The sequence below is a fragment of the Procambarus clarkii genome, chromosome 47, assembly GCF_040958095.1.
Source record: "Procambarus clarkii isolate CNS0578487 chromosome 47, FALCON_Pclarkii_2.0, whole genome shotgun sequence".
NCBI lineage: Eukaryota > Metazoa > Arthropoda > Malacostraca > Decapoda > Cambaridae > Procambarus > Procambarus clarkii.
Window position 1 is genome coordinate 6337962 of NC_091196.1, and position 17265 is coordinate 6355226.

General features: G+C 36.3%; 1 long non-coding RNA gene across 1 annotated transcript; it reads right to left on the bottom strand.

Annotated features, from left to right (window-relative positions):
* Positions 1-6919: 6919 nt before the first annotated feature.
* On the bottom strand, positions 6920-15773 carry LOC138350712 (uncharacterized). The gene is made up of 4 exons (XR_011222238.1): positions 15653-15773; positions 14693-14770; positions 11143-11249; positions 6920-7371 (listed from the first exon to the last, which is right to left on the bottom strand). It is a non-coding gene; the product is annotated as an uncharacterized lncRNA (long non-coding RNA).
* Between the last annotated feature and the right edge of the window lie 1492 nt (positions 15774-17265).

The window sequence follows — 17265 nt, forward strand, 5'->3', positions numbered from 1 at the left end:
AACCCCCCTGCAGTTTTCAAAATAACCCAAACATCCCAATTTCGAGGCCTGAGCCATATTTTGGAGTCAAATTCTGGCTCTCTGCACGTATTCACAGTTTGAAATAACGACTTTTTATACCCAACATATGCCAAGTACTGAAAGCGGCAGTGAGTCACATTTTGCACAAACTCCCCTGCAGTTTTCGAAATATCCTAAATATCCCAATTTCGAGGCCTGAGCTATATTTTGGAGACAGATTCTGGCTCTCTGCACGTATTCGCAGTTTGAAATTGCGACTTTTTTATACCCAACATATGCCAAGTACTGAAAGCGGCTCTTGGTCACATTAGTCCAAAACCTCCCTGCAGTTTTCAAAATATCCCAAACACCCCAATTTCGAGGCATGAGCCATATTTTGGAGCCAAATTCAGGCTCTATGCACGTATTCTCAGTTTGAAAATATAACTTTTTATACCCAACATATGCCAAGTCCTGAAAGCGGCAGTGAGTCACATTTTGCACAAACTCCCCTGCAGTTTTCGAAATATCCCAAATATCCCAATTTCAAGGCCTGGTGCCATATTTTGGAGCCAAATTCTGGCTCTCTGCACGTATTCGCAGTTTGAAATTGCGAATTTTTATACCCAACATATGCCAAGTACTGTAAGCGGCGCTTGGTCACATTTGTCCCAACCTCCCTGCAGTTTTCAAAATATCCCAAACATCCCAATTTCGAGGCCTGAGCCATATTTTGGAGCCAAATTCTGGCTCTCTGACGTATTCGCAGTTTTAAATTACGACTTTTTTATACCCAACATATGGGAAGTACTGGAAGCGGTGTTTGGTCACATTTGTCCCAAACCTCCCTGCAGTTTTCAAAATATCCCAAACATCTTTATATCGAAGCCTGAGATATATTTTGGAGCCAAATTCTGGCTCTCTGCACGTATTCACTGTTTGATATTACCACTTTTTATCCCCAACATATGCCAAGATCTGAAACCGGCAGTGAGTCACATTTTGCACAAACTCCCCTGCAGTTTTCAAAATATCTGAAACATCCCAATTAAGAGGCATGAGCCATATTTTGGAGCCAAATTCTGGCTCTCTGCACGTATTCGCAGTTTGAAAATACGACTTTTTATACCTAACATATGCCAAGTACTAAAAGCGGCAGTGAGTCACATTTTGCACAAACTCCCCTGCAGTTTTCAAAATATCCCAAACATTCCAGTTTAGAGGTCTGAGCCATATTTTGGCTCTCTGCATGTATTTGCAGTTTGAAATTACGAATTTTTATACCCAACATATGCCAAGTACTGAACGCGGCATTTAGTCACATTTTGCACAAACTCCCCTGCAGTTTTCAAAATATCCCAAACATTCTAATTTCGAGGCCTGAGCCATATTTTGGAGCCAAATTCTGGCTCTCTGCACGTATTCGCAGTTTGAAATTACGAAATTTTATACCCAACATATGCCAAGTACTGAAAGCAGCATTTAGTCACATTTTGCACAAACTCCCCTGCAGTTTTCAAAATGTTCCAAACATCCCAATTTCGAGGCCTGAACCATATTTTGGAGCCAAATTCTGGCTCTCTACACGTATTCGCAGTTATATTACGACTTTTTATACCCAACATATGCGAAGTACTGTAAGCGGCGTTTGGTCACATTTGTCCTAAACCCCCTGCTGTTTTCAAAATATCCCAAACATCCCAATTTCGAGGCCCGAGCCATATTTTGGAGCCAAATTCAGGCTCTCTGCACGTATTCGCAGTTTGAAATTACGAATTTTTATACCCAACATATGCCAAGTACTGAAAGCTGCGTTTTGTCATATTTGTCCCAAACCCCCCTGCAGTTTTCAAAATAACCCAAACATCCCAATTTCGAGGCCTGAGCCTATTTTGGAGCCAAATTCTGGCTCTCTGCACATATTCGCAGTTTGAAATTGCAACTTTTTTATACCCAACATATATGCCAAGTACTGAAAGCGGCGTTTGGTCATATTTGTCCTAAACCCCCCTGCTGTTTTCAAAATATCCCAAACATCCCAATTTCGAGGCCTGAGCCATATTTTGGAGTCAAATTCAGGCTCTCTGCACGTATTCGCAGTTTGAAATAACAAATTTTTATACCCAACATATGCCAAGTACTGAAAGCGGCAGTGAGTCACATTTTGCACAAACTCCCCTGCAGTTTTCGAAATATCCCAAATATCCCAATTTCGAGGCCTGAGCCATATTTTGGAGCCAAATTCTGGCTCTCTGCCCGTATTCGCAGTTTGAAATTGCGACTTTTTTATACCCAACATATGCCAAGTTCTGAAAGCGGCGCTTGGTCACATTTGTCCCAAACCTCCCTGCAGTTTTCAAAATATCCCAAACATCCCAATTTCGAGGCCTGAGCCATATTTTGGAGCCAAATTCTGGGTCTCTGCACGTATTCGCAATTTGATATTATGACTTTTTATACCAAATATATGTCAAGTACTGAAAGCAGCAGTGAGTCACATTTTGCACAAACTCCCCTGCAGTTTCTCAATTTCGAGACCTGAGCCATATTTTGGAGCCAAATTCTGGCTCTCTGCACGTATTTGCAGTTTGAAATTACGACTTTTTTTTACCCAACATATGCGAAGTACTGAAAGCGGTGTTTGATCACATTTGTCCCAAACCTCCCTGCTGTTTTCAAAATATCCCTAACATCTTAATATCGAGGCCTGAGCCATATTTTGGAGCCAAATTCTGGCTCTCTGCACGTATTCGCAGTTTGATATTACGACTTCTTATCCCCAACATATGCCAAGTACTGAAAGCAGCAGTGAGTAACATTTTGCACAAACTCCCCTTCAGTTTTCAAAATATTCCAAACATAACAATTTAGAGGCCTGAGCCATATTTTGGAGTCAATATCTGCCTCTCTGCACGTATTCGCAGTTTGAAATTACGACTTTTTATACCCAACATATGCCAAGTACTGAAAGCGGCGTTTGGTCACATTTGTCCCAAACCTCCCTGCAGTTTTAAAAATATCCTAAACATCCCAATTTCGCAGCCTGATCCATATTTTGGAGCTAAATTTTTTTTCTCTGCATGTATTCGCAGTTTGATCTTGCGAATTTTTATACCCAACATATGCCAAGTAATGAAAGTGGCATTTAGTCACATTTTGCACAAACTCCCCTGCAGTTTTCAAAATATTCCAAACATCCCAATTTCGAGGCCTGAGCCTTATTTTGGAGCCAAATTCTGGCTCTCTGCACGTATTCGCAGTTTCAAATTACGACTTTTTATACCCAACATAAGCCAAGTCCTGAAAGCGGCAGTGAGTGATATTTTGAACAAACTCCCTTGCAGTTTTCGAAATATCCCAAATATTCCAATTTCGAGGCCTGAGCCATATTTTGGAGCCAAATACTGGCTCACTGCACGTATTCGCAGTTTCAAATTACGACTTTTTTTACCCAACATATGCCAAGTACTGAAAGCGGCGTTTGTTCACATTTATCCCAAACCTCCCCGCAGTTTTCAAAATAACCCAAACATCCCAATTTCGAGGCCTGAGCAATATTTTGGAGCAAAATTCTGGCTCTCTGCACGTATTCGGAGTTTGATATTACGACTTTTTATACCCAACATATGCCAAGTACTGAAAGCGGCAGTGAGTCAAATTTTGCACAAACTCCCTTGCAGTTTTAAAAATATCCCAAACATCCCAATTTCGAGGCCTGAGCAATAATTTGGAGCCAAATTCTGGCTCTCTGAACGAATTCGGGGTTTGAAATTACGTCTTTTTTATGCCCAACATATGCGAAGTACTGTTAGCGGCGTTTGGTCACATTTGTCCCAAACCTCCCTTGCAGTTTTCGAAATATCCCAAACTTCCCAATTTCGAGGCCTGAACCATATTTTGGAGCCAAATTCTGGCTCTCTGCACGTAATCGCAGTTTGAAATTACGACATTTTATACCCAACATATGCTAAGTCCTAAAAGCGGCATTGAGTCAAATTTAGCACAAACTCACCTGCAGTTTTCAAAATATCCCAATATCCTAATTTCGAGGCCTGAGTTATATTTTGGAGCCAAATTTTGGCTCTCTGCACATATTCGCTGTTTGAAATTACGACTTTTTATACCCAACATATGCCGAGTACTGAAAGCGGTAGTGAGTCACATTTTGCACAAACTCCCCTGCAGTTTTACAATATCCCAAACATCCCAATTTCGAGGCCTGAGCCAATTTCTGCCTCTCTGCACGTATTCGCAGATTGAAATTACGTCTTTTAATACCTAACATATGCGAAGTACTGAAAGCGGCATTTGGTCACATTTATCCCAATCCTCCCTGCAGTTTTCAAAATTTCCCAAATATCCCAATTTCGAGGCCTGAGCCATATTTTGGAGCCAAATTCTGGCTCTCTGCACGTATTCGCATTTTGAAATTACGACTTTTTATACCCAACATATGCCATGTACTGAAAGCGTCAGTTAGTCACATTTTGCACAAACTCCCCTGCAGTTTTCAAAATATCCAAAATATCCCCATTTCGAGGCCTGAGCAATATTTTGGAGCCAAATTTTTTATCTCTGCACGTATTCGTAGTTTGAAATTGCGACTTTTTTATAGCCAACATATGCCAAGTACTGAAAGCGGCGTTTGGTCATATTTGTCCAAAACCCCCCTGCAGTTTTCAAAATATCTCAAACATTCCAATTCCGAGGCATGAGCCATATTTTGGAGCCAAATTCAGGCTCTATGCACGTATTCGCAGTTTGAAAATACGATTTTTTATACCCAACATATGCCAATTCCTGAAAGCGGCAGTGAGTCACATTTTGCACAAACTCCCCTGCAGTTTTCGAAATATCCCAAAAATCCCAATTTCGAGGCCTGAGCCATATTTTGGAGCCAAATTCTGGCTCTCTGCACGTATTAGCAGTTTGAAATTACGACTTTTTATACCCAACATATGCCCAAGTACTGAAAGCGGCGTTTGGTCACATTTGTCCCAAACCTCCCTGCAGTTTACAAAATATCCCAAACATCCCAATTTCGCGGCCTAATCCATATTTCTGCATGTATTCGCAATTTGGTATTACGAATTTTTATACCCAATATATGCCAAGTACTGAAAGCGGCATTTAGTCACATTTTGCACAAACTCCTCTGCAGTTCTCAAAATATTCCAAACATCCCAATTTCGAGGCCTTAGCCATATTTTGGAGCCAAATTCTGGCTCTCTGCACGTATTCGCAGTTTGAAATTACTACTTTTTATACCCAACATATGCCAAGTACTGAAAGCGGCGTTTGGTCACCTTTGTCCCAAACCTCCCTGCAGTTGTCAAAATATCCCAAACATCCCAATTTCGAGGCCTGAGCCATATTTTGGAACCAAATTCAGGCTCTCTGAACGTATTCGCAGTTTCATATTACGACTTTTCATACCAAACATATGCCAAGTACTGAAAGCGGCGTTTGGCCACATTTGTCCCAAACCCCCTTGCAGTTTTCAAAATATCCCAAACAACCCAATTTCGAGTCCTGAGCCATATTTTGGAGCCAAATTCAGGCTCTCTGCACATATTCGCAGTTTGAAATTACGACTTTTTATACCCAACATATGCCGAGTACTGAAAGCGGTACCCAGCAAACAATTTTAGGTTGCCACAACATATCTGGAAAGTATTTGAAAGGATTGGAAACGTTTGTTTTATCGTATCAGATACGATATTGTGTGTGGACTTAAATAGGTTTCCAAAACTTATAACCAAGACATATGTATCTAACACTAATTTGAGATGTTGTGGCAACTTTACACTCCTAACATGAGTCATTCATAATCCATTCATACACCAATATGAATCTCTTGTGAAAGGTTTGAGCCTTATCTGAACCGTTTTCACATCTTTGTGTTTAAAGTTAAATTTCTTGAAATTAAATTATATTATTTTATATTATATTATATTATTTTTATTATATTTTATTTTATAATGTATTATTATTTTTCTTATATTTTTTTATATTATATTATTGTTTTCAATTTAAATATTAAAACCAATTTAAGGGTAAAAAAATCAAATAATTTATATTTCTTTTATTATTTACTAACAAATCAGCAAAAATACAAAAACATATGACCTATATAATTATATATATAATATATATAAATAATATATATATATAAATAATTTATATAATATATATATATATATATATATATATATATATATATACATATATACATATATATATATATATATATATATATATATATATATATATATATTATATATATATATATATATTAGTGTAATATATAAGAATGTAGTGTAATAGTATATATATTATATATTATATATAATATATATATATATATATTTATATATAAATAATATATTTATATATAAATAATATATTTATATATAAATAATATTTTATATATAAATAATATATATATATAAATAATATATATATATAAATAATACATATATAAATAATATATATATAAATAATATATATATAACCATCTTTGTAACCTATATGTAACTCCCTCTTTGTAACAAAGTTCAAATAAAGCAAATATATATGTGTACATACAAAAGAATGGGGGTGGTAGAAGATAATATTAGTGTTTAGTGAGTGACCACAAGGTCTCCTCTGAATACTTTTTATTTTCTTCTCCGAGGCTATGGGTCCCCACATTGGCACCAGAGGTCTTCCTCACAAACTTTTTATATAATATATATATATAAATAATATATATATAAAGGTAAAACTAGCTAGTTATACGTAGATATATGATAACTAACCAACCCTACCAAACCTAACCTAATATATATATATATATATATATATATATATATATATATATATATATATATATATATATATATGTCGTACCTAGTAGCCAGAACGCCCTTCTCAGCCTACTATGCGAGGCCCAATTTGCCTAATAAGCCAACTTTTCATGAATTAATTGTTTTTCGACTACCTAACCTACCTAACCTAACCTAACCTAACTTTTTCGGCTACCTAACCTAGCCTAACCTATAAAGATAGGTTAGGTAAGGTTGGTTAGGTTCAGTCACATATCTACGTTAATTTTAACTCCAATAAAAAAAATTGACCTCATACATAATGAAATGGATTGCTTTATCATTTCATAAGAAAAAATTTAGAGAAAATATATTAATTCAGGAAAATTTGGCTTATTAGGCAAATCTGGCCTTGCATAGTAGGCCGAGAAGGGGATTTATATAGGAATCTATATGTGTCTATATATAGACACATATAGATTCTTGTATATAGACATTAGCCATTTTCATTCTTCGTCATATCCAAGTCTGCTGTGTGATGCACATGTCTTCTTGCTTCACCACCCTGTAATGAAATATTGTTTGTTACTAATTGTTTTCAATAATACATTATTTTATTATATAATATTTAATTTATTAATTAAAAACTGTTTCCATATTATAGAAAAAAAAACTAAAACAAGAATCTATATAAAACTATAGAATAGAATAGAATAGAATAATAGAATAGAATCTAATTATTCATATATATATTTATAAAAAATAATATTATAAATATATATATATATATTATATATATATATAATATATATATATATACCTAATATATATATTAGGTATATAGATTATACCTAATTTATAATACCTGTTGTTTAGCGTGGGAAACCATACAGTTTTCTCTGAAGATGTCCACTACTAAATATTTAGTAGAGCTAGGACACACACACACACACACCACACACACCACAAACACACACACAACATCAACACCACACACACACCACACCACACAAACCCACACACAACACAACAACACACACAAACACCACACAACACCCACAACACACCACACACACAACACACACAACACACAACAACCCACCACACACACCCACACAACACACATGCCCACTACTCGACGAAAAAATGCCCATAGAGTTAGGTTTGTTTACCAAATGACCATTAATGTATTGTAACTCCTTGATTCTAAGGAAGGAAGTAGTCCCTCAAAAGCCACGGAATGGGAAACCGATTGTGAGAACATAGGACCACTTGTGAGAAATGGGATCACGTGAGCATGTTGAGAGATCATTGTGAGGAGAAAGAGGAGGAAACTTAGCAGCAGGAAGAGGACCAACATGGGAAAGACAGAAGAGGTGGCAAGGGGCGCAAAAGAGGCAGAAGATGAGCTGCTGAGGTCCACAGGGTCAAGTTCGGGTCCAAAATTAGGTCTAATTAGGTATAATTTATAATCAAATGCAGTAAAGCGGAAGTCTTGGGTGGGTAGAATATAGTTGTGGCAATAATTGGCTGTTGATTGCTGGTGTTGACTTCTTGATGTGTAGTTGCCTCGCAAACGTCAAGCCGCCTGCTATCGCTGTATCTATCGATGATTTCTGTGTTGTTTACTAGGATTTCTCTGGCGATGGTTGGTTATGGAAGAGATTATATGTAGCCTTATTATGGCTACTAGGTACGACATATATATATATATATATATATTATATATATATATATATAGTATATAGATATATATATATATTATATATATATATATATATTAGTATATTTTGGTAGCAGTCTTTCCTGTAGACATATATTATTAAATATGACCGAAAAAGTAAGATTAATAATTCTAACACGAATTTCTCAATCTTTCGTACATTACGCTTCACTGTTGGAGGTAAATAAAAAATCACTTCTCCAAAATTTCATTTTTATTTCTAGTCTGACGCGACACGGGCGCGTTTCGTAAAACTTATTACATTTTCAAAGACTTCACAAATACACAACTGATTAGAACTTACGTCTCTCTGATATTATATCTACATTTGAGTGAGGTGGGAAGGGTGATGTGGCATTAACACAAGACAGAACAGGAGGGGATATTAATAGGGTATTAAAAAGTATCAACACAAGACAGAACAGAAACAATGGGTTATTGAAATAGAAGTGTTTGTAGAAAGCCTATTGGTCCATATTTCTTGATGCTTCTATATTGGAGCGGAGTCTTGAGGTGGGTAGAATATAGTTGTGCAATAATTGGCTGTTGATTGCTGGTGTTGACTTCTTGATGTGTAGTGCCTCGCAAACGTCAAGCCGCCTGCTATCGCTGTATCTATCGATGATTTCTGTGTTGTTTACTAGGATTTCTCTGGCGATGGTTTGGTTATGGGAAGAGATTATATGTTCCTTAATGGAGCCCTGTTGCTTATGCATCGTTAAACGCCTAGAAAGAGATGTTGTTGTCTTGCCTATATACTGGGTTTTTTGGAGCTTACAGTCCCCAAGTGGGCATTTGAAGGCATAGACGACGTTAGTCTCTTTTAAAGCGTTCTGTTTTGTGTCTGGAGAGTTTCTCATGAGTAGGCTGGCCGTTTTTCTGGTTTTATAGTAAATCGTCAGTTGTATCCTCTGATTTTTGTCTGTAGGGATAACGTTTCTATTAACAATATCTTTCAGGACCCTTTCCTCCGTTTTATGAGCTGTGGAAAAGAAGTTCCTCTGAACTCTGAGGAAGAACTCTGAAGAACTCTGAAGAACTCTGTAGGGTAAGGCAGGTCCTAGTCAATAACGGCTTCTCCAATGGTTTCATCGAAGACATCATAAGAAGGAAAGTGAAAAGCCATGCAACCTCTGAAGAGACAACTAACACAACACCTATACCCCCTATTAGACTATTTTACAGGAACTTCTTTTCCACAGCTCATAAAACGGAGGAAAGGGTCCTGAAAGATATTGTTAATAGAAACGTTATCCCTACAGACAAAAATCAGAGGATACAACTGACGATTTACTATAAGAACCAGAAAACGGCCAGCCTACTCATGAGAAACTCTCCAGACACAAAACAGAACGCTTTAAAAGAGACTAACGTCGTCTATGCCTTCAAATGCCCACTTGGGGACTGTAAGCTCAAAAAACCCAGTATATAGGCAAGACAACAACATCTCTTTCTAGGCGTTTAACGATGCATAAGCAACAGGGCTCCATTAAGGAACATATAATCTCTTCCCATAACCAAACCATCGCCAGAGAAATCCTAGTAAACAACACAGAAATCATCGATAGATACAGCGATAGCAGGCGGCTTGACGTTTGCGAGGCACTACACATCAAGAAGTCAACACCAGCAATCAACAGCCAATTATTGCACAACTATATTCTACCCACCTCAAGACTCCGCTCCAATATAGAAGCATCAAGAAATATGGACCAATAGGCTTTCTACAAACACTTCTATTCAATACCCATTGTTTCTGTTCTGTCTTGTGTTGATACTTTTAATACCCTATTAATATCCCCTCCTGTTCTGTCTTGTGTTAATGCCACATCACCCTTCCCACCTCACTCAATGTAGATATAATATCAGAGAGACGTAAGTTCTAATCAGTTGTGCATTTGTGAAGTCTTTGAAAATGTAATAAGTTTTACGAAACGCGCCCGTGTCGCGTCAGACTAGAAATAAAAATGAATTTTGGAGAAGTGATTTTTTATTTACCTCCAACAGTGAAGCGTAATGTACGAAAGATTGAGAAAATTCGTGTTAGAATTATTAATCTTACTTTTTCGGTCATATTTAATAATATATATATATATATATATATATATATATATATATATATATAATATATATTATATATATATATATATAATATATATATATATATATATAATTTATATATATGTGTGTATATCACGAAAATAAACACGTGATTAAGAATGTGACAATGTCAGACCACGGAGGAAGAAGTGAAACAGGAATTTCCTTAAGTACTTTCGTATATTAAATACATCTTCAGAAGGACCTTCTGAATATGTATTTAATATACAAAAGTACTTAAGGAAATTCCTGTTTCATTCTTCCTCCGTGGTCTGACAGTGTCATATTTATATATATATATATTATTATATCCTGCATTATTCCAGCCCATTATTAGAGATAGTAGCCACCTCTTATTTTGGTTTTCTTTCATTTTTAGTGCTCAGAAAATTAAATATATCTACATATTTAGTCAAAATCAGTTACATTATTTTATCTTATTCATAGCATAAATGTTCTCAAAGATTACTAAAAAGAAATTGAATTAGACTACAGCAAATTGGCAAACTTTACCTTGTATCTGTTTCCACCGAGTTTGTTTGGGGCGTTCTTCAACATATCAGCAATACTTGTCTCAACATCTCTTTCAGTTGCATTAGTGTGGGTGTTGATACAGGCTTCTGGAAATTTATAAGAATTAATTAATATATATAATTATAATTCACTTTGCCATTCCCCATTCCACAGTCCTCTCGTCCTTCCCACTTCCCCGTCCCACATCATCCCCACTATTCCCACTTCCCTGCCCCATCGTCCTCCTTACCATTTTCCCCTCCCTGTCCTTCTTCCTCCCCCACCATCTCCCATTCACCTGTCCCTTTGTCCTCCCCAGCATTCCCCTGTCCCCACCATCCCCAACTCCCCAGTCCCCTCGTCCTCCCCACCATTACCCTCTCCTCTGTCCCCTCGTCTTCCCCACCATCCCCCCTCTCGTCCTCCCCACCATTCCAAACTACCTCATCCGATGCATTCTATAATGGTCTGATGCTTCCATCAGAAAATTGGGAACATCAAATGATCTGATATTCCCATCACTGAAAAATAAGAACAGCTAAAAAAATGAAATGAAAAAAATAAACTATACTCATGAAATGAACAGTATGGTAAACAACACAGCTCAATTCCACTGCAATGTCACACAAAATTATTAAATCGAAATGAAAATAAATTGAAATCTATGAAAATTCAAATTATCAATGCAATCGGAAATATTGAAATAATATCGCAACATAATATAGTGTGGGTTGCTCTTACGTGCAACAGACGGTGCTGTTTTTCAAAAAAGGCATGGTTTTACCTGTCACAAGTGTGGCATCTATACTTATACTCACGAAATGAACGGTATGGTAAACAACATAGATCAATTGCAATGCAATGTCACAATAACATTTAATAACAATAATAACAATAACATTTAAATATACTTTAAGATATAATCTAGAAGAAAATAAGAACATTGAAACGGTTCATGAACTCGATTTCAATAAAGGACACTATGGGGAACTTTGAAAAACAGTTAATGATTATAATTAGACAGACTTGTTGCTAGGCAGAGGAGTAAATAATGAGATATATGGCAAATTTTGCAAAATATACGGCACACAAACATTCATACCCAAACAAAGCAAAATGCTAGGTAAGAACAAAGCAGTTGGCCCGTAGGGAAAGGAGATACCCACAAGACTGGAATACAAGTCATTAACAAGCACACAAGTACTACACCACACAACAACCGCACTACTACCAGAACTGGACGAATCACTACCCAAACAACACATTGCACATCACTACCAAAACAACACAACACAACACAATAATGATGTAAACAATAAATTAAAAAAAAATCCACTTATTAATGTCAACCAACAAACTCCCACTAAACATAGAAAGGACCTACAACATCTTACTTGGGAGCAAATCAACAAATGCAATTCATCTACAGTTACACAATGTTAACATCAGAAATAAAAAAGATGGTAAGTTCCTTGGTCTATACTTAGATCTGCCCGAAACGCTATGAGTGCTAGTTGCTTTACAAGAATGTATAACTTCAAGTCATTGTACTCTCCCCCAATGTACCTTCTTGTATATAAAGAAAAAATAAATAAATAAACAAACACATAATAAATCAATACTTACTAAATTTTGTCTATTATGTAGCAAAGAAGCAGGTCTACGGAAGGCTTTTCTGTTGAGTTCGAAGCCCAGATTACTCGTGGTCTCTGAAATAAGTTAAGATTATAAGTATAAAATTTATAAAACCAAATAATAAATCCGGTATTGCTCAATTTCAGATGCAGACGTACTGAATGATATATCAGACTGTCAGCATGGTATTCGATCTGGAAGGTCCAGTGTAACGAATTTACTTAGTTTCTATGATCGAGCCACAGAAATCTATAAAGAACTCTGATCAAGAAAGAGATCTAGGGGTGGTTTTAGATAGAAAACTATAACCTGAGGATCATATTAAGAACATTCTGCGAGGGGCCTATGCTATACTTTTTAACTTTAGAATTGCTTTTAAATACATAGGTCAAAAAGTTTTAAAAGTTTTAAAATTTTTTAAACCTCTCGTGTATCATGAGTGTGTTAAAGCTTCAGATGGTGCATTCAGATGATGAATATTACCTAGTTCCTTCATCTGGGAAGAATGAACACATATTGGTGCATTCGGATGATAAAAACTAACTACTGTAGTTCAATTGATCAACAGACTGTATATCATATGCAGACTGTATGTGGATCTGCGGTCCACTCCAAACAACAGCCTGGTGGACCAAGCTCCACCAGGCCTAAAGCACAAAGTGATATAGATGTGATAGAGAAACTAGGTTAAATGGAGGAGTAAGGTCTGTATATTAAACAGCACCTGACGTGCACAGAGCTACTAAACTCAATGTGGTGGTAGAGTGGTGGGGGGGGGAAACATTGCAGAAAAAAACAAAAATACAATTTGGTCAACAAAACAGCAGTTTAAAATAGAAGACATGGGTTGACATTTTGGGGGTAAGGTAGGTTACATTGAGTTAATTAGTTAGTACTTAGTTTTTATCTTAAACTGGTTGGGAGAGGTACAGTGTTGCTGTGCTGGTGAAAGAACACCTAAAGGTAAATTAAATAATGATTGCGAATCCACAAGAAGTTGACATAATAGCGCTAGAGATCTGCAATCAGGATGATAAACTTTCCTTAAAGAATTTGACAAACACTTGCTGATAGGACATGAAGTAAATGAAATGTATGTCAAATTTTGTGAAATATATGATAAAAGCACAACAAAATTTGTACCAAAGGAGAGATGCAGAACTAGGAAAAGGGGTTTGTTCAACAGAAATTGCGAGAGGGCCTGAGACCCAAACACACACAAATGGAATCAATATATAGCAAGAGGCCAAACCCCCAAACATACAAGCGATGCAAAGATGCGAGAAACAGCAGCAGCATTAAGGAGAGGGACTTAAGGACCATAAATAAGGTGTGAAAATAAACTCGAGTAAATTTTTTTAACTACTCTCGACAGTGAAGAAAAACAAATATTCAGACGATTTGTGTTAGAATCATTAATCTTTCACTTTCGGTCATATTCAACAACACAAATACATACACACACATTCCTGTTGCTGTAGCAAGTGAAGAATTACACACACAGATCACAATAACGTGATGCATCAAATGAACAAATCCACAAGGGCCGTGACGAGGATTCGAACCTGCGTCCGGGAGCATCCCAGACACTGCCCTAATCGACTGAGCTACAACAGGGTAAAAGGGTTGAAACCGAAGTTCTACTGAACTTACTGGATCCCATAGCCTCTCCGAGGCACAAACCAGGCTTTTACACAACCCCCCCCCCCCCTGCACCCGAGCTCAATTGTCAAAAGTGAAAAATTGGGTTTGTCTTCCGAATGCACCATATCAGTAAATTTTTTAATAATCTTTTAAAAATAGTAAATGCCACTATTTTTGCAAAATTATTACGAGATCTATTATTCTATAGAATAATGCATATAAATGCATATATGCATATAAATACAAAACAAGTAAATGTAAATAATTTTACCTTGCACCTAGATCCACCAAGCCTGTATGGCGCGCGTTTCAGTACTTCGGAAATCTAGAACTATCTTGAATCTCTAATCTGCAATGAAACAATACATATTATTGCACTTACCAAAACATGGATGAATGTAGAAAATACAGAACTATTAGCTGAATATCAAATAAATGGATTTAATCTATTTCACACAGATAGATATATTAGATATTATATTATATTCCTTTCCTCCCTAGAATCTGAATGTAGCAGGTGCTCAATTGTCAAAAGTGAAAAATTTGGTTTATTTAACATACACGCCATAGACCGGCTTGGGAAAAAAAAAGTTCGTAAAACCCAGGGGCCATAGACCGGCTTGGGAAAAAAAGTTCGTAAAACCCAGGGGCCATAGACCGGCTATGAAAGAAAATTTGAGAAAACCCTGGGGCCATAGAACGGCTATTTAATCCCCTTGAACGGATAATCATCTGTATCAAACCTTATTACAGGTAAAACCAGTAGGCAGTCTACTGTATTTTATCAAACACTTATTAGAATAATAGATCTCGTAATAATTTTGCAAAAATAGTGGCATTTACTATTTTAAAAGATTATTAAAAAATTTACTGATATGGTGCATTCGGAAGACAAACCCAATTTTTCACTTTTGACAATTGAGCACCTGCTACATCCAGATTCTAGGGAGGAAAGGAAGGACGATCTTACTGGATCCCATAGCCTCTCCGAGGCACAAACCAGGCTTTTACACAACCCCCCCCCCCCTGCACCCGAGCTCAATTGTCAAAAGTGAAAAATTGGGTTTGTCTTCCGAATGCACCATATCAGTAAATTTTTTAATAATCTTTTAAAAATAGTAAATGCCACTATTTTTGCAAAATTATTACGAGATCTATTATTCTATAGAATAATGCATATAAATGCATATATGCATATAAATACAAAACAAGTAAATGTAAATAATTTTACCTTGCACCTAGATCCACCAAGCCTGTATGGCGCGCGTTTCAGTACTTCGGAAATCTAGAACTATCTTGAATCTCTAATCTTCAATGAAACAATACATATTATTGCACTTACCAAAACATGGATGAATGTAGAAAATACAGAACTATTAGCTGAATATCAAATAAATGGATTTAATCTATTTCACACAGATAGATATATTAGATATTATATTATATTCCTTTCCTCCCTAGAATCTGGATGTAGCAGGTGCTCAATTGTCAAAAGTGAAAAATTTGGTTTATTTAACATACACGCCATAGACCAGCTTGGGAAAAAAAAGCTAGGTTAGGCTAGGTAAAAGCTAGGTAAAAAAGAAAGGAGCTAGGTTAGACTATGTATGTTTAAATCTCTGATTTAAACAGAGCCAGTGTTCAGTCAAATAACTGAATTTATCAAATCTTATCCTTGTATAATATACAAGCTGATGTGAGATCCCTGTCTACAGGTGGACTGGAACTTCTATCAACTAATCCATACATCAAACCTGTCCCTTACAGCCCACAATCTATCATTAGGAAAACCATGTGAGAAATCTTTAAGGAATTCTGATAAAGAAAGAGATCTAGGGGTGGTTCTAAATAGAAAACTATCACCTGAGGACCACATAAAGAACATTGTGTGAGGAGCCTATGCCATGCATTCCAACTTCAGAATTGCTTTTAAATACATGGATGGCGAAATACTAAAGAAATTGTTCACCACTTTTGCTAGTCCAAAGCTAGAATATGCAGCAGTTGTGGGGTGCCCAAATCTCTGCCCTTATTGGGGTGCCATCACATTTAAACCAACCAAGCCCACAAATACGTCAACATGGACCAGCATTACACAGTCTAACATACTCTGTCAGATGTAACAACTAAATTTGTGAATTCAAGACCTAATCTATTGCATAATACAGTGTTAGTACGAGAAAAACATTACTTACATTCGAAGCCGTGTTTTAAAATGGCGGCGATCTTGTTGTACTGACGCTCCAAACTGTGTGTTCGTTTGCGTATGATGAACGTGTGACAATTTACTACAACAATTATTTAATTATTCTTATTCTTTATTTTACTATTTTTAGGGTACATGAAATTTCCAACTTATTTGCACACAATAATATAATTGCATTGTCATAACCTTTATATATTATGGAAAATACGATGACATGAACGAAGTCAAAGTGAAGTTGAAGTCAAAGTCATTCGCCGAACGTATTAGTCATTTTTTTTTCTCCCAAACGATAGGGGATAACAAATCCACAGAGCATATAAGTGTACAGTAAAGTCAATTTTATTCAGGAAAGTACATACATAGTTGATTTACAAACATAATGTTGGATTTATAGATAGAGCTAGTGCATACAATACCTAAAGCCAATATAGTAGGCATATAGCATTTCAGGCAACCGGGCAGTATATATGGACCCCTTACTCAAACCTCTGAATATGTTAGATATTAAGTCCCTGCACATACTCTCATGTGTATTTTATATATATAAAACGCTGCACTGTAATGTCAATCCTGACCCTAAAAGCTTCCTAGAAGGTTGTAACAGATCCCATGAGCACCACACCAGAAACAAATACCTA